Source organism: Pongo abelii, chromosome 4 (assembly GCF_028885655.2).
Source record: "Pongo abelii isolate AG06213 chromosome 4, NHGRI_mPonAbe1-v2.0_pri, whole genome shotgun sequence".
NCBI classification, from domain to species: Eukaryota; Metazoa; Chordata; class Mammalia; order Primates; family Hominidae; genus Pongo; species Pongo abelii.
In genome coordinates this window covers 86,268,392-86,287,963 of record NC_071989.2, presented here as the reverse complement: position 1 = coordinate 86,287,963, position 19,572 = coordinate 86,268,392, and the positions used below count along the sequence as shown (strand labels likewise).

Below are 19,572 nucleotides of genomic sequence, written 5' to 3'. Positions count from 1 at the left end.
TTCTTCTCAAGGTCTCTAATTTATTATCAGATAAAAAAATCTGGCATTAGAGAGAATGGAACTCCCTGTTTCAAAATCAGAAAGGTATTTTTTCTATATGGGCATTATTTTTTCTTTTTTTTGTGGTTAATTTTTGAAATGTGACAGATGTGACATTTTAAAGGGGGCATTGTATGATTTCTTTCATGGGAAGAGGCTGAAAATTTGCCAGCCTTTTTCAAGAAAATAAGGCAGTGAACCTAAATGAGATTTTTATGTAAATATTACATAGGAATAACAGCACTCCCTATGAAATTGTATCATCCTCCAGTTCTCCCCAGCGTCCTGTTTACCTTTGCCCTGCAGCTGTTTGCTGGGTGCTAGCCCTGGGAAATCACCTACTAACAATAACCCGGTTGGCTTCTGATCTGCAGGAAGGTCATTCTCCCCTGTGACAGATGAACACATTTTTCTTTTGTTATTTGTTTTTCTTTTCTTTCACTCACTTTTTCTTTCAAAACTTAGTTTCTTTCAATTCCTTCTAGAGTTTTCCTGTGATTCTTTCTTTTCACTTTTGTTCCCTTCTTAATAATTACTTGGCATGTCCTACTTGTGGGCTACACTTCCTGAATTTCCACACTCTGCAGCTCTTTGAAAAGCCTGCTTTTATTCTTCCCGTCCAGGTCATCTGTGCAAATCATTAAAGTCATGGGGTTGCCACTAATGACTGGTAGACTCCATTAACACAGCCTCCCCTCTGTGGAAGTTTGCTTTTCTGGGTCAGTGTCTTTTACTGTGGAGCTTGTTAAGAGCCTTTATTGCTTGAAGAAGGTGCACATTGGAACTTTAAGATTTCCTGTTTATACACAGGGCAGGGCCTGGCTGAACACTGATAGTGTGGGCAAGCTCTTGAGCTTTGCCAAAGGGCTCTCAGTGGGACCCAAGAGGAGCTGCAATGAGGATTTTTAAGACAAGTGTCTGCTTAGCTGCCACGGCTATGTTAGAAACTGCAAAAAAAGCACCTCGCAGAGCTGAAGAAAGATCTGGTGCTGCCAGTGGAGAGGTCTGCACCCAGGTCAGGTCTCAGGGGGGCTGCTGTGAGCCCAAAGGCATCTTTGTGCTAGAGGGCAAAGGGCACCTTCTTCTAGGTCCCCCGTCTGAGTGGATAAAAACCTAGGACTGAGTCCCTGTAACTGTGACTGCCAGAGGACTGTTCTCCATACAAATGGTATGTACAGGAAATTTGGCCTTCCCCAAATCCTTTCAGGGTCCACCAGGGTCTGGGGAGGGGGTCACGATCTGCTTCTGCTATAATGTGACTCCAGTCACAGGATCTGAGCAGTTCTGCTGGGGCTCAGAGTTTTCTGCCCCAGCTGGGTTTCTAAGCCCCACCTCTTGTCAAATGCTGCCTCTCCAAACCCTTCGTAGGAATAATTGCGTCACTTAGGGCATCAGCAAACTATGCCTCCAAGGAGGCGATCTCCTCTCCAGTTGGGGAGTGGGGTACTGAGGCTGACTTAATTACTGGAAGCTGTTTGATGAGTGTGGAACCTCAGCAGAACGTTCTGGAGAGGGGCCAGGCACCCTGCCACAAGACACCCACAAGGTGTGGAGTTTCTGGGTCAGGAAGAACCAGATGAAGCTGCTCATGTGGCCAAAAGTAGCAAATCCAAGAGATGAGTGTGCATTTTCCAACATGGAGAGGGAAGGAAGCAAGGGGATTTCATCAACTCAGGACCAACCTGAGGGGTCTCATCCAGGCTTGGAGGAGCCTGTGGCCCCCAGAATGCCCACTCTCAAATGAGGTTCTCCCTCCCTAGCATGGCCCTGGATAAAGCTGGCCTTGTCTTGCTTCCTGGTCCTTGTTATCCGAGTTCTACACAACCCATCACCTTCCTATCAGTAGAGTCGTCCCTCAGGTCATAGATGAGACTACAGCTTTTTTCCAGCCTAGTCTCTCCAGGATTAGAGCCCTGGACACCGAATCTGTTTTGGTTTTTTGTTTCTTTTTTTCAATCTTTTTTCTTTTTCTTTTTCTTTTTTCTTTTTTCTTTTTTTTTTTTGAGACAGGATCTTGCTCTGTTGCTCAGGCTGGAGTGCAGTGGCACAATCTCAGCTCACTGCAACCTCAACCTCCCAAGTAGCTAGGACTACAGTTGTGCACCACCATGCCCGGCTAATTTTTTAATTTCTTGTAGAGACAGAGTCTCATGATGTTGCCCAGGCTGGTCTTGAACTCCTGGCCTCAAGCAGTCCTCCCACCTCAGCCTCCCAAAGTGCTGGGATTACAGGTGTGAGCCACTACAGCTGGCCCAAATCTAGTTTGGAAGTAGATAGATGCTTTGGTTTTGAAGTAGATTGATGCTCTGTTCACATGCGGATTTTGATGCATGGGTAACTGTTTTTGAGCTCTGGGAAGCAACTCAAATCCGAGGAAGCCTCAGGCTCCTGCAGTTACACCCCAGGTGGGAACAGCCTGAGGCAAAAGGCCATATTTGTGTCCCTCTGACATTCCACATTGAGCTAAGTCTGTGGTTGGAGTTGGTGGGTGGCAGGGAATGGGCTGTGCTACTTGTAGAAGCTTCCAACAAGAGCTGCAAAGGAAACATCGCTCAGGCTGGGTCAGATACCAAGTCCATGAAAGTCTAATTCCAGCAGGAACAGCCAGGCCCCACCAGGCCTGGGTCTCCCTCTTCCCTGTGGAGCAAGGCTTATTTTAGGCTCCCTCCAACTCTGTGGTTCCACACCCTGAGTGAGCATCCACACTCCCTCCCCCTTGAAGAGCCAGGAGTTAATGTCCTCTGGCCATCTTAGTGCCTGGTCTTGGTGGCACCCACCCCTGTCCCTTGGGAGTCCTTTCTGACTCCTACGATGTCTTTCCATTCTCGTGAATCCTCTCCCACATGTGTGAACTGGGGATTATTATCTTTGTTTTAGAAAGGAGAAAACTGAGGTATGGGCAGGAGATAGAATTTCTCTGCGGGCCCAAGGCTTGTGAGTGGCTGAGCTGGGCCACGAATCTGGATCACCAGACTCTGAGTTCAGTGCTCTCCCTACGCTTGCGTAAATATCTCTTCAACAAGAGCTGGTGCCAGGGGGCAGGAACTGTACTAGGGCTCCTCTTGAAACAGGTTTCCTCCCGCCTCAGCAGGACAGCAGGCAGCATGGGGCTTCAGTAAATATTTGTTGAATTGAGACTGCATAGGAAGGATGATGGGGAACAGGGAGCTGGTGAGGACAGGAGGCCAGGAAGGCAGCTACACACAGCAGCAAACCCCTCCCTGCCCAGCCGGAGCACTTCATGCTCATGTGTTGGGAGAGGGATTTGTTAGATGAGACCATTACCTTACTGGTTATGAGGTGTTGTTGTTCTTATTGTTCAACTCCACCACTAGTATTCTTCCTTCTCTCCAGGTTCCAACTGTGCAACTGCAGAAAAGAGAAGGTCAACCGACTCCTGAAAGTAATCATGTCTTCTTCCTGTTCAAAGTAATTTTCATTCTTACATATCTGCCTCATGGTATCTATCAGATAGCTCTTTCCATAACAATCCTACATAATAAATAGCCACAAAGCCTCAGTGACATGTAATGGTAAACATTTCTTTTGCTCGTGTGTCTGGGGTGGTCAGCAGAGCAGCTTTGTGGGGGTGCCTCTCACTGCTAAGAGTCAGCTGGCTGTCTGCTGGGTGACCGGGATGACTCAGCTCAGCTCCTTCAGCAGGCTGGCCCAGGCGTGTTCTCATGGCATGCTTGAGGAACATAAGAGGGAGTGGGCTCATGCAAGTGCTTTGTGATCCTCTGTTTGGGAGCTGTTGTTAACATCCCATTTGCGAAAGCCCAGATTTGAAGGGTAGGGAAAATGGCCATCACTTCAGTAAGAGCATCTGTAGAATGACATGGCAAAGGATGTTGGATACAAGGAATGTTGCAAATAGCACGCTCATCCTGGTCCTGACTGGCATTAGGTTCACTCCATAGAGAAGATAAACTGGCCGGGCACGGTGGCTCATGCCTGTAATCCCAGCACTTTGGGAGGCCAAGGCGGGCGGATCGTGAGGTCAAGAGATGGAGACCATCCTGGCCAACATGGTAAAACCCCGTCTCTACTAAAAAATACAAAAATTGGAGGGAGGAGCCAAGATGGCCGAATAGGAACAGCTCCGGTCTACAGCTCCCAGCGCGAGCGACGCAGAAGACGGGTGATTTCTGCATTTCCATCTGAGGTACCGTGTTCATCTCACTAGGGAGTGCCAGACAGTCGGCGCAGGTCAGTGGGTGAGCGCACCGTGTGCCAGCCGAAGCAGGGGCGAGGCATTGCCTCACTCGGGAAGCGCAAGGGGTCAGGGAGTTCCCCTTCCAGGGGTGACAGATGGCACCTGGAAAATCGGGCCACTCCCACCCGAATACTGTGCTTTTCCGACGGGCTTAGGAAACGGTGCCCCAGGAGAGTATAGCCCGCACCTGGCTCAGAGGGTCCTACGCCCACGGAGTCTCGCTGATTGCTAGCACAGCAGTCTGAGATCAAACAGCAAGTCGGCAGCGAGGCTGGGGGAGGGGCGCCCGCCATTGCCCAGGCTCGCTTAGGTAAACAAAGCAGCCTGGAAGCTTGAACTGGGTGGAGCCCACCACAGCTCAAGGAGGCCTGCCTGCCTCTGTAGGCTCCACCTCTGGGGGCAGGACACAGACAAACAAAAAGACAGCAGTAACCTCTGCAGACTTAAATGTCCCTGTCTGACAGCTTTGAGGAGAGCAGAGGTTCTCCCAGCACGCAGCTGGAGATCTGAGAACGGGCTGACTGCCTCCTCAAGTGGGTCCCTGACCCCTGACCCCCGAGCAGCCTAACTGGGAGGCACCCCCCAGCAGGGGCAGACTGACACCTCACACGGCCGGACAGGTACTCCAACAGACCTGCAGCTGAGGGTTCTGTCTGTTAGAAGGAAAACTAACAGAAAGGACATCCACACCAAAAACCCATCTGTACATCACCATCATCAAAGACCAAAAGTAGATAAAACCACAAAGATGGGGAAAAAACAGAGCAGAAAAACTGGAAACTCTAAAAACCAGAGTACCTCTCCTCCTCCAAAGGAATGCAGTTCCTCACCAGCAACGGAACAAAGCTGGACGGAGAATGACTTTGACGAGCTGAGAGAAGAAGGCTTCAGACGATCAAATTACTCCGAGCTACGGGAGGATATTCAAACCAAAGGCAAAGAAGTTGAAAACTTTGAAAAAAATTTAGAAGAATGTATAACTAGAATAACCAATACAGAGAAGTGCTTAAAGGAGCTGATGGAGCTGAAAACCAAGGCTCGAGAACTACGTGAAGAATGCAGAAGCCTCAGGAGCCGATGCGATCAAATGGAAGAAAGGGTATCAGCCCTGGAAGATGAAATGAATGAAATGAAGCGAGAAGGGAAGTTTAGAGAAAAAAGAATAAAAAGAAACGAGCAAAGCCTCCAAGAAATGTGGGACTATGTGAAAAGACCAAATCTACGTCTGATTGGTGTACCTGAAAGTGACGGGGAGAATGGAACCAAGTTGGAAAACACTCTGCAGGATATTATCCAGGAGAACTTCCCCAATCTAGCAAGGCAGGCCAACATTCAGATTCAGGAAATACAGAGAACGCCACAAAGATACTCCTCGAGAAGAGCAACTCCAAGACACATAATTGTCAGATTCACCAAAGTTGAAATGAAGGAAAAAATGTTAAGGGCAGCCAGAGAGAAAGGTCGGGTTACCATCAAAGGGAAGCCCATCAGACTAACAGCGGATCTCTCGGCAGAAACCCTACAAGCCAGAAGAGAGTGGGGGCCAATATTCAACATTCTTAAAGAAAAGAATTTTCAACCCAGAATTTCATATCCTGCCAAACTAAGCTTCATAAGTGAAGGAGAAATAAAATACTTTACAGACAAGCAAATGCTGAGAGATTTTGTCACCACCAGGCCTGCCCTAAAAGAGCTCCTGAAGGAAGCGCTAAACATGGAAAGGCACAACCGGTACCAGCCACTGCAAAATCATACCGAAATGTAAAGAACATCGAGACTACGAAGAGACCGCATCAACTAACGAGCAAAATATCCAGCTAACATCATAATGACAGGATCAAATTCACACATAACAATATTAACTTTAAATGTAAATGGACTAAATGCTCCAATTAAAAGACACAGACTGGCAAACTGGATAAAGACTCAAGACCCATCAGTGTGCTGTATTCAGGAAACCCATCTCACGTGCAGAGACACACATAGGCTCAAAATAAAAGGATGGAGGAAGATCTACCAAGCAAATGGAAAACAAAAAAAGGCAGGGGTTGCAATCCTAGTCTCTGATAAAACAGACTTTAAACCAACAAAGATCAAAAGAGACAAAGAAGGCCATTACATAATGGTAAAGGGATTAATTCAACAAGAAGAGCTAACTATCCTAAATATATATGCACCCAATACAGGAGCACCCAGATTCATAAAGCAAGTCCTGAGTGACCTACAAAGAGACTTAGACTCCCACACATTAATAATGGGAGACTTTAACACCCCACTATCAACATTAGACAGATCAACGAGACAGAAAGTCAACAAGGATACCCAGGAATTGAACTCAGCTCTGCACCAAGCAGACCTAATAGACATCTACAGAACTCTCCACCCCAAATCAACAGAATATACATTTTTTTCAGCACCACACCACACCTATTCCAAAATTGACCATATACTTGGAAGTAAAGCTCTCCTCAATAAATGTAAAAGAACAGAAATTGTAACAAACTGTCTCTCAGATCACAGTGCAATCAAGCTAGAACTCAGGATTAAGAATCTCACTCAAAACCGCTCAACTACGTGGAAACTGAACAACCTGCTCCTGAATGACTACTGGGTACATAACGAAATGAAGGCAGAAATAAAGATGTTCTTTGAAACCAACGAGAACCAAGACACAACATACCAGAATCTCTGGGATGCATTCAAAGCAGTGTGTAGAGGGAAATTTATAGCACTAAATGCCCACAAGAGAAAGCAGGAAAGATCCAAAATTGACACCCTAACATCACAATTAAAAGAACTAGAAAAGCAAGAGCAAACACATTCAAAAGCTAGCAGAAGGCAAGAAATAACTAAAATCAGAGCAGAACTGAAGGAAATAGAGACACAAAAAACCCTTCAAAAAATAAATGAATCCAGGAGCTGGTTTTTTGAAAGGATCAACAAAATTGATAGACCGCTAGCAAGATTAATAAAGAAAAAAAGAGAGAAGAATCAAATAGATGCAATAAAAAATGATAAAGGGGATATCACCACCGATCCCACAGAAATACAAACTACCATCAGAGAATATTACAAACACCTCTATGCAAATAAACTAGAAAATCTAGAAGAAATGGATAAATTCCTCAACACATACACCCTCCCAAGACTAAACCAGGAAGAAGTTGAATCTCTGAATAGACCAATAACAGGAGCTGAAATTGTGGCAATAATCAATAGCTTACCAACCAAAAAAAGTCCAGGTCCAGATGGATTCACAGCCGAATTCTACCAGAGGTACAAGGAGGAGCTGGTACCATTCCTTCTGAAACTATTCCAATCAATAGAAAAAGAGGGAATCCTCCCTAACTCATTTTATGAGGCCAGCATCATCCTGATACCAAAGCCTGGCAGAGACACAACAAAAAAAGAGAATTTTAGACCAATATCCTTGATGAACATTGATGCAAAAATCCTCAATAAAATACTGGCAAATCGAATCCAGCAGCACATCAAAAAGCTTATCCACCATGATCAAGTGGGCTTCATCCCTGGGATGCAAGGCTGGTTCAATATACGCAAATCAATAAATGTAATCCAGCATAGAAACAGAATGAAAGACAAAAACCACATGATTATCTCAATAGATGCAGAAAAGGCCTTTGACAAAATTCAACAACGCTTCATGCTAAAAACTCTCAATAAATTAGGAATTGATGGGACGTATCTCAAAATAATAAGAGCTATTTATGACAAACCCACAGCCAATATCATACTGAATGGGCAAAAACTGGAAGCATTCCCTTTGAAAACTGGCACAAGACAGGGATGCCCTCTCTCACCACTTCTATTCAACATAGTGTTGGAAGTTCTGACCAGGGCAATGAGGCAGGAGAAGGAAATAAAGGGTATTCAATTAGGAAAAGAGGAAGTCAAATTGTCCCTGTTTGCAGATGACATGATAGTATATCTAGAAAACCCCATCGTCTCAGCCCAAAATCTCCTTAAGCTGATAAGCAACTTCAGCAGTCTCAGGATACAAAATCAATGTGCAAAAATCACAAGCATTCTTATACATCAATAACAGACAAACAGATAGCCAAATCATGAGTGAACTCCCATTCACAATTGCTTCAAAGAGAATAAAATACCTAGGAATCCAACTTACAAGGGATGTGAAAGACCTCTTCAAGGAGAACTACAAACCACTGCTCAAGGAAATAAAAGAGGATACAAACAAATGGAAGAACATTCCATGCTCATGGGTAGGAAGAATCAATATCATGAAAATGGCCATCCTTCCCAAGGTAATTTACAGATTCAATGCCATCCCCATCAAACTACCAATGACTTTCTTCACAGAATTGGAAAAAACTACTTTAAAGTTCATATGGAACCAAAAAAGAGCCCGCATCGCCAAGTCAATCCTAAGCCAAAAGAACAAAGCTGGAGGCATCACACTACCTGACTTCAAACTATACTACAAGGCTACAGTAACCAAAACAGCATGGTACTGGTACCAAAACAGAGATATAGATCAATGGAACAGAACAGAGCCGTCAGAAATAATGCCACATATCTACAAGTATCTGATCTTTGACAAACCTGACAAAAACAAGAAATGGGGAAAGGATTCCCTATTTAATAAATGGTGCTGGGAAAACTGGCTAGCCATATGTAGAAAGCTGAAACTGGATCCATTCCTTACACCTTATACAAAAATCAATTCAAGATGGATTAAAGACTTAAATCTTAGACCTAAAACCATAAAAACCCTAGAAGAAAACCTAGGCATTACCATTCAGGACATAGGCATGGGCAAGGACTTCATGTCTAAAACACCAAAAGCAATGGCAACAAAAGCCAAAATTGACAAATGGGATCTAATTAAACTCAAGAGCTTCTGCACAGCAAAAGAAACTACCATCAGAGTGAACAGGCAACCTACAAAATGGGAGAAAATTTTCGCAACCTACTCATCTGACAAAGGGCTAATATCCAGAATCTACAATGAACTCCAACAAATTTACAAGAAAAAAACAAACAACCCCATCAAAAAGTGGGCAAAGGACATGAACAGACACTTCTCAAAAGAAGACATTGATGCAGCCAAAAAACACATGAAAAAATGCTCACCATCACTGGCTATCAGAGAAATGCAAATCAAAACCACAATGAGATACCATCTCACACCAGTTAGAATGGCAATCATTAAAAAGCCAGGAAACAACAGGTGCTGGAGAGGATGTGGAGAAATAGGAACACTTTTACACTGTTGGTGGGACTGTAAACTAGTTCAACCCTTGTGGAAGTCAGTGTGGCGATTCCTCAGGGATCTAGAACTAGAAATTCCATTCGACCCAGCCATCCCATTACTGGGTATATACCCAAAGGACTATAAATCATGCTGCTATAAAGACACATGCACATGTATGTTTATTGCGGCATTATTCACAATAGCAAAGACTTGGAACCAACCCAAATGTCCAACAATGATAGACTGGATTAAGAAAATGTGGCACATATACACCATGGAATACTATGCAGCCATAAAAAATGATGAGTTCACGTCCTTTGTAGGGACATGGATGAAATTGGAAATCATCATTCTCAGTAAACTATCGCAAGAACAAAAAACCAAACACCGCATATTCTCACTCATAGGTGGGAATTGAACAATGAGAACACATGGACACAGGAAGGGGAACATCACACTCTGGGGACTGTTGTGGGGTGGGGGGAGGGGGGAGGGATAGCATTGGGAGATATACCTAATGCTAGATGACGAGTTGGTGGGTGCAGCGCACCAGCATGGCACATGTATACATATGTAACTTACCTGCACATTGTGCACATGTACCATAAAACCTAAAGTATAATAATAATAATAATAATAATAAAAGAAAAAAAAAAAGTAAAAAAAAAAAAAAAAAAAATTAAAAAAAAAAATAAATAAAAAATAAAAAAAAAATAAAAAATACAAAAATTAGCTGGGCGTGGTGGCACACATCTGTAGTCCCAGCTACTCGGGAGGCTGAGGCAGGAGAATCACTTGAACCCGGGAGGTGGAGGTTGCAGTGAGCCGAAATCACATCATTGAACTCCAGCCTGGTGACAGAGCGAGACTCCATCTAAAAAAAAAAAAAAACAAAGGATAAACTCCTGTGTTAGCAACCCCAACATAGTGATGATTTACAACCACCTAAGTCAAATCTTCATCTCCATAAAAGATCTATAGAAAGATCTCCGTTGAGTGTTTACAACAAAAATAGGTTTATCACAAAGGTGTTTTTTATTTGCTTGGTTTTGGTTTTTCAGGCAAGTGTTGAAAGATAATTCTCCAGGAGTCCCTCCTGTTTTCTTCATGTCTTGTGAGCAGGGGCTTTAACTGTCACTTGTTCCTAATTATATTTTCAAGTATGTTTGTATGATTCCCATAGGGAGCCTATTTCCATGACAGCATCTCCTGCTGTCAACCCTGGTCCCTGTCAAGGATGGCCATCATCAGACTTCTCAAAGATGTCAGTGCCTCCCTCACCTGTACCCTTGCTACTCTACTGACAGGAATATTCTCTCCACCTTCCTGAGGAATATAGCACAGTGGTGGCTCCTATGGTTTTGCATAAATCCACTCTAACATTCCCACATATCTGAACTTTCTGAACCCTTCATGAATACTATGCTGAGGCAATATCAGCGTTTTCACTTCATTTCTTTTGGGCCATTGTTAGCAGAAACTTTAAGGAGCTATTCTAGCCATCTATTAGGACAGGTTCTAGTTGTCTTTTCCCTGATGTTAAACTTCAAGTCATGAGAGAGGGCTCCTATATCAATAAATTGCCCTCTATCCCATCTTATTTATATTCTACTCTTGCCAGCAATACACACTTGCCACCCCCCATCCACACACACAATCTTATTCCTTTAAGATCTACACCCCCATGTGATCCTTGGTTGCTACTGGGACACATTAACCAAGCCCGGCAATGTCTTTGGTATGTTAGATATTTACTCTTGGAGCGGGGAGCTGTGTTTCTCTATTCAGACTGTGCTGAGACATAATCTTCGTTATTGGTCTGAAGACAATAAAAAGAGGCAGTGTCATCTTGAAGGGTACAAATCAGGTGAGGCTTTAGCAGGGTTCCCAGGCAAGGGGCATCTGCTCTGGTCTGCAAGGGGAGAGAATTCAGAGAAACATGAGAGCTTGCATCTCAGATTTGTGCATCCAAATATCCCTAAATCAAGTCTCAGAGTCTCTCTTTTTCTATCAGGGCCCTGACTTTTACCATAAAAGACTTGTTAGCATTTCCACTCTTTTGGCTGTCTGAGCAGCAACCATGATGGTTGGCAAGAACAAGTGCCTTACAAAGGCAGCAAAAGGGAAGCCAAAAAGAAAGTGATTGATCCATTTTCTTTTTTTTTTTTTCCATGTGCCACTTTATTTTTTGTTTCTTTTTTTAAAATTTGTGATGAGAACACTTAAAATGAGCTCTATTCTTGTACTGTTTTTTTTTTTAATTTTTTTTAAATTTTATTATTATTATACTTTAAGTTTTAGAGTACATGTGCACAACATGCAGGTTTGTTACATATGTATACATGTGCCATGTTGGTGTGCTGCACCCATTAACTCGTCATTTAGCATTAGGTATATCTCCTAATGATATCCCTCCCCCCTCCCCCCACCCCACAACAATCCCCAGTGTGTGAGGTTCCCCTTCCTGTGTCCATGTGTTCTCATTGTTCAATCCCCACCTATGAGTGAGAACATGCGATGTTTGGTTTTTTGTCCTTGCGATAGTTTGCTGAGAATGATGGCTTCCAGCTTCATCCATGTCCCTACAAAGGACATGAACTCATCATTTTTACGGCTGCATAGTATTCCATGGTGTATATGTGCCACATTTTCTTAATCTAGTCTATCATTGTTGGACATTTGGGTTGGTTCCATGTCTTTGCTATTGTGAATAGTGCCGCAATAAACATACATGTGCATGTGTCTTCATAGCAGCATGATTTATAATCCTTTGGGTATATACCCAGTAATGGGATGGCTGGGTCAAATGGTATTCTAGTTCTAGATCGCTGAGGAATCACCACGCTGACTTCCACAATGGTTGAACTAGTTTACAGTCCCACCAACAGTGTAAAAGTGTTCCTGTTTCTCCACATCCTCCCCAGAACCTGTTGTTTCCTGACTTTTTAATGATCGCCATTCTAACTGGTGTGAGATGGTATCTCATTGTGGTTTTGATTTGTATTTCTCTGGTGGCCAATAATGACGAGCATTTTTTCATGTGTTTTTTGGCTGCATAAGTGTCTTCTTTTGAGAAGTGTCTGTTCATATCCTTTGCCTAGTTTTTGATGGGGTTGTTTGTTTTTTTCTTGTAAATTTGTTTGAGTTCATTGTAGATTCTGGATATTAGCCCTTTGTCAGATGAGTAGGTTCCAAAAATTTTCTCCCATTCTGTAGGTTGCCTGTTCACTCTGATGGTAGTTTCTTTTGGTGTGCAGAAGCTCCTTAGTTTAATTAGATCCCATTTGTCTATTTTGGCTTTTGTTGCCATTGTTTTTGGTGTTTTAGACATGAAGTCCTTGCCCATGCCTATGTCCTGAATGGTATTGCCTAGGTTTTCTTCTAGGCTTTTTATGGTTTTAGGTCTAACATGTAAGTCTTTAATCCATCTTGAATTAATTTTTGTATAAGGTATAAGGAAGGGATCCAGTTTCAGCTTTCTACATATGGCTAGCCAGTTTTCCCAGCACCATTTATTAAATAGGGAATCCTTTCCCCATTGCTTGTTTTTCTCAGGTTTGTCAAAGACCAGATAGTTGTAGATATGTGGCATTATTTCTGAGGGCTCTGTTCTGTTCCATTGGTCTATATCTCTGTTTTGGTACCAGTACCATGCTGTTTTGGTTACTGTAGCCTTGTAGTATAGTTTGAAGTCAGGTAGCATGATGCCTCCAGCTTTGTTCTTTTGGCTTAGGACTGACTTGGTGATGCAGGCTCTTTTTTGGTTCCATCTGAACTTTAAAGTAGTTTCTTACAATTCTGTGAAGAAAGTCATTGGTAGCTTGATGGGGATGGCATTGAATGTATAAATTACCTTGGGCAGTATGGCCATTTTCACGATATTGATTCTTCCTACACATGAGCATGGAATGTTCTCCCATTTGTTTGTATCCTCTTTTATTTCATTGAGCAGTGGTTTGTAGTTCTCCTTGAAGAGGTCCTTCACATCCCTTGTAAGTTGGATTCCTAGGTATTTTATTCTCTTTGAAGCAATTGTGAATGGGAGTTCACTCATGATTTTGCTCTCTGTTTGTCTGTTATTGGTGTATAAGAATGCTTGTGGTTTTTGCACATTGATTTTGTATCCTGAGACTTTGCTGAAGTTGCTTATCAGCTTAAGGAGATTTTGGGCTTAGACGATGGGGTTTTCTAGATATACAATCATGTCATCTGCAAACGGGGACAATTTGACTTCCTCTTTTCCTAATTGAATACCCTTTATTTCCTTCTCCTGCCTCATTGCCCTGGCCAGAACTTCCAACACTATGTTGAATAGGAGTGGTGAGAGAGGGCATCCCTGTCTTGTGCCAGTTTTCAAAGGGAATGCTTCCAGTTTTTGTCCATTCAGTATGATATTGGCTGTGGGTTTGTCATAGATAGCTCTTATTATTTTGAGATACGTCCCATCAATACCTAATTTATTGAGAGTTTTTAGCATGAAGTGTTGTTGAATTTTGTCAGAGGCCTTTTCTGCATCTATTGAGATAATCATGTGGTTTTTGTCTTTGGTTCTGTTTATATGCTGGATTATGTTTATTGATTTGCGTAGGCTGAACCAGCCTTGCATCCCAGGGATGAAGCCCACTTGATCATGGTGGATAAGCTTTTTGATGTGCTGTTGGATTCGGTTTCCCAGTATTTTATTGAGGATTTTTGCATCAATGTTCATCAAGGATATTGGTCTAAAATTCTCTTTTTTTGTTGTGTCTCTGCCAGGCTTTGGTATCAGGATAATGCTGGCCTCATAAAAGGAGTTAGGGAGGATTCCCTCTTTTTCTATTGATTGGAATAGTTTCAGAAGGAATGGTACCAGCTCCTCCTTGTACCTCTGGTAGAATTCGGCTGTGAATCCATCTGGTCCTGGACTTTTTTTGGTTGGTAAGCTATTAATTATTGCCTCAATTTCAGAGCCTGTTATTGGTCTATTCGGAGATTCAACTTCTTCCTGGTTTAGTCTTGGGAGGGTGTATGTGTCGAGGAATTTATCTATTTCTTCTAGATTTTCTAGTTTATTTGCGTAGAGGTGTTTATATTATTCTCTAATGGTAGTTTGTATTTCTGTGGGATTGGTGGTGATATCCCCTTTATCATTTTTTGTCACATCTATTTGATTCTTCTCTCTTTTCTTCTTTATTAGTCTTGCTAGCGGTCTATCAATTTTGTTGATCCTTTCAAAAAATCAGCTCCTGGATTCATTAATTTTTTGAAGGGTATTTTGTGTCTCTATTTCCTTCAGTTCTGCTCTGATTTTAGTTATTGCTTGCCTTCTGCTAGCTTTTGAATGTGTTTGCTCTTGCTTTTCTAGTTCTTTTAATTGTGATGTTAGGGTGTCAATTGTAGATCTTTCCTGCTTTCTCTTGTGGGCATTTAGTGCTATACATTTCCCTCTACACACTGCTTTGAATGTGTCCCAGAGATTCTGGTATGTTGTGTCTTTGTTCTCATTGGTTTCAAAGAACATCTTTATTTCTGCCTTCATTTCGTTATGTACCCAGTAGTCATTCAGGAGCAGGTTGTTCAGTTTCCATGTAGTTGAGTGGTTTTGAGTGAGTTTCTTAATCCTGAGTTCTAGTTTGATTGCACTGTGGTCTGAGAGACAGTTTGTTATAATTTCTGTTCTTTTACATTTGCTGAGGAGAGCTTTACTTCCAACTGTGTGGTCAATTTTGGAATAGGTGTGGTGTGGTGCTGAAAAGAATGTATATTCTGTTGATTTGGGGTGGAGAGTTCTGTAGGTGTCTATTAGGTCTGCTTGGTGTAGAGCTGAGTTCAATTCCTGGATATCCTTGTTAACTTTCTGTCTCGTGGATCTGTCTAATGTTGACAGTGGGGTGTGTTAAAGTCTCCCATTATTACTGTGTGGGAGTCTAAGTCTCTTTGTAGGTCTCTAAGGACTTGCTTTATGAATTTGGGTGCTCCTGTATTGGGTGCATATATATTTAGGATAGTTAGCTCTTCTTGTTGAATTGATCCCTTTACCATTATGTAATGGCCTTCTTTGTCTCTTTTGATCTTTGTTGGTTTAAAGTCTGTTTTATCAGAGACTAGGATTGCAACCCCTGACTTTTTTTGTTTTCCATTTGCTTGGTAGATCTTCCTCCATCCCTTTATTTTAAGCCTATGTGTGTCTCTGCACGTGAGATGGGTTTCCTGAATAAAGCACCCTGATGGGTCTTGACTGTATCCAATTTGCCAGTCTGTGTCTTTTAATTGGAGCATTTAGCCCATTTACATTTAAGGTTAGTATTGTTATGTGTGAATTTGATCCTGTCATTATGATGTTAGCTGGTTATTTTGCTTGTTAGTTGATGCAGTTTCTTCCTAGCCTTGACGGTCTTTACAATTTGGCATATTTTTGCAGTGGCTGGTACCAGTTGTTCCTTTCCATGTTTAGCGCTTCCTTTAGGAGCTCTTTTAGGGCAGGCCTGGTGGTGACAAAATCTCTCAGCATTTGCTTGTCTGTAAAGTATTTTATTTCTCCTTCACTTATGAAGCTTAGTTTGGCTGGATATGAAATTCTAGGTTGAAAATTCTTTTCTTTAAGAATGTCCAATATTGGCCCCCACTCTCTTCTGGCTTGTAGAGTTTCTGCTGAGAGATCTGCTGTTAGTCTGATGGGCTTCCCTTTGTGGGTAACCTGACCTTTCTCTCTGGCTGCCCTTAAAACTTTTTCCTTCATTTCAACCTTGGTGAATCTGACAGTTGTGTGTCTTGGAGTTGCTCTTCTCGAGGAGTATCTTTGTAGCATTTTCTGTATTTCCTTTATTTGAATGTTGGCCTGCCTTGCTAGATTGGGGAAGTTCTCCTGGATAATATCCTGCAGAGTGTTTTCCAACTTGGTTCCATTCTCCCCGTCACTTTCAGGTACACCAATCAGACGTAGATTTGGTCTTTTCACATAGTCCCATATTTCATGGAGGCTGTGTTCATTTCTTTTATTCTTTTTTCTCTAAACTTCTCTTCTCACTTCATTTCATTCATTTCATCTTCCATCGCTGATACCCTTTCTTCCAGTTGATCGCATCGGCTACTGAGGCTTGTGCATTCATCACATAGTTCTCGTGCCATGGTTTTCAGCTCCATCAGGTCCTTTAAGGACTTCTCTGCGTTGGTTATTCTAGTTAGCCATTCATCTAATTTTTTTTTCAAGGTTTTTAACTTTGCCATTGGTTCGAACTTCCTCCTTTAGTTCGGAGTAGTTTGATCTTCTGAAGCCTTCTCCTCTCAACTCGTCAAATTCATTCTCCGTCCAGAATGACCAATGTCATTCTTGTTCCATTGCTGGTGAGGAGCTGCGTTCCTTTGGAGGAGGAGAGGCGCTCTGATTTTTAGAATTTCCAGTTTTTCTGCTCTGTTTTTTCCCCATCTTTGTGGTTTTATCTACTTTTGGTCTTTGATGATGGTGACATACAGATGGGGTTTTGGTATGGATGTCCTTTCTGTTTGTTAGTTTTCCTTCTAACAGTCAGGACTCTCAGCTGCAGGTCTGTTGGAGTTTGCTGGAGGTCCACTACAGACCCCGTTTGCCTGGGTATCAGCAGCGGTGGCTGCAGAACAGCGGGTATTGGTGAACCGCAAATGCTGCTGCCTAATCGTTCCTCTGGAAGTTTTGTCTCAAAGGAGTACCCGGCCGTGTGAGGTGTCAGTCTGCCCCTGCTGGTGGGTGCCTCCCAGTTAGGCTACTTGGGGGTCAGGGACCCACTTGAGGAGGCAGTCTGCCCGTTCTCAGATCTCAAGCTGCGTGCTGGGAGAACCACTACTCTCTTCAAAGCTGTCAGACAGGGACATTTAAGTCTGCAGAGGGTACTGCTGCCTTTTGTTTGTCTCTGCCCTGCCCCCAGAGGTGGAGTCTACAGAGGCAGGCAAGCCTCCTTGAGCTGTGTTGGGCTCCACCCAGTTCGAGTTTCCTGGCTGCTTTGTTTACCTACTCAAGCCTCAGCAATGGCGGGCACCCCTCCCCCAGCCTCGCTGCTGCCTTGCAGTTTGATCTCAGACTGCTGTACTAGCAACGAGCGAGGCTCTGTGGGCGTAGGACCCTCCAAGCCAGGTGCGGGATATAATCTCCTGGTGTGCCGTTTGTTAAGCCTGTCGGAAAAGCGCAGTATTAGGGTGGGAGTGACCCAATTTTCCAGGTGCCGTCTGTCGCCCCTTTCTTTGACTAGGAAAGGGAATTCCCTGACCCTTGCGCTTCCCGGGTGAGGCGATGCCTTGCCCTGCTTCGGCTTGTGCATGGTGCACTGCACCCACTGTCCTACACCCACTGTTTGGCACTCCCCAGTGAGATGAACTTGGTACCTCAGCTGGAAATGCAGAAATCACCCGTCTTCTGCATCGCTCACACTGGGAGCTGTAGACTGGAGCTGTTCCTATTTGGCCATCTTGGCTCCACCCCAGTTGATTCATTTTCTAAGAAAGATTGGTATGATGTGAAAGCCCCTGCTTGTTCAAGATAAGAAATATTGGAGAGACCCTAGTCACCGGGACCCAAGGAACCAAAACTGCATCTGATGGCCTCAAGGGTCATGTGTTTGAAGTGAGTCCTGCTGATTTGCAGAATAGTGAAGTTGCATTTAGAAAATTTAAGCTGATTGCTGAAGATATTTGGGCAAAAACTGCATAACTTCCATGCCATGGATCTTACCCATGACAAAATGTGCTTCATGGTCAAAAAAATGGCAGAAAATGATTGAAGCTCATGTCAATGTGAAGACTACTGCTGGGCGTTGGCTCACGCCTATAATCCCAGCACTTTGGGAGGCCAAGGCAGGTGCATCACCTGAGGTCAGGAATTTGAGACCAGCCTGATCAACATGGTGAAACCCCATCTCTACTAAAAACACAAACATTAGCCAGGTGTGGTGGCGGTCACCTGTAATCCCAGCTACTCAAGAGGCTGAGGCAGGAGAATTGCTTGAACCTGGGAGGCAGAGGTTGAGGTGAGCCAAAATCATGCCGTTGCACTCCAGCCTGGTTGACAGAGTGAGACTCCATCTCAAAAAAAAACTACCAATGGTTACTTGCTTTGTCTGTTCTGTGTTGATTTTACTAAAAAAAAAACACACAACAATCAGATATAGAAGACCTGTTATGCTCAGCATCAACAGGTCTACCAAATCCAGAAGAAGATGTTGGAAATCATGACCTGAGAGGTGCAGAGAAATGACTTGAAATAAGTGGTCAATAAATTGATTCCAGACAGCATTGAAAAGACACAGAAAAGGCTTGCCAATCTATTTATCCTCTCCATGATGTCTTCATTAGAAGACAAAAAATGCTGAAGAAGCCCAAGTTTGAATTGGGAAAACTCATGGAGCTTCATGGTGAAGGTGGTAGTTCTGGAAAAGCCACTAGGGATGAGACAGGTGCTAAAGTTGAATGAGCTGATGGATATGAACCACCAGTCCAAGAATCTATTTATAGTTCAGACTTATAATAGTGGCACATAAAAAGTCCTATTTGTTAAAAAAAAAAAAAGACTTGTTGAAGCCATGAGTTAACTGTCCTTTGTAGTTCTGTCACCCTTATAATCGGTTCCTGGGACCGATTTTAACCACATTCTAGCCTACAACGGCTAGAGGCCTCTGGCTTTCACATCATACCTCAGTTGACACTTAGCTAACCTGAATCATTTGTGTGTCAAGACTTCCAAAGAGTTAACAAAATCTGACCAGCTCCCAAATCTTTGTAATTTTATTGGCCCAACTCCATTCAACTGTCAAAGTTGTCACATAACCCAATGTGTCACCTTCTACCTGTACCTGTGCAGGTGACAGTCTTGGTGATTGTGGTGTTACGGCCTGCCCAGGTTATCACCACTGCACCCCAAAATCCCATCCTGAGAGTCTGAGTTTTAAAACCACTGTTACCAACTCTCATAGCTTGGTTCTCTTACAGGCAGAATCTGAGACAAAGGTCATATCAGGTCGTTTACTTGGGAGTGATACCCAGGAGCAGGAGTGAGGAACCAGGGGAATAAGACCAGGGAAGATGGAAACAAGTAGAAGGGAACAATGTATAAGAATGTTGGCCTCGTCTCACTCCC

At 43.2% G+C, this 19,572-nt stretch overlaps 1 pseudogene; it reads left to right on the top strand.

Annotated features, from left to right (window-relative positions):
- Window positions 1-18,963, top strand: part of LOC112133490 (small ribosomal subunit protein eS1-like) — a 44,531-nt pseudogene extending 25,568 nt beyond the window's left edge.
- Window positions 18,964-19,572: the final 609 nt, after the last annotated feature.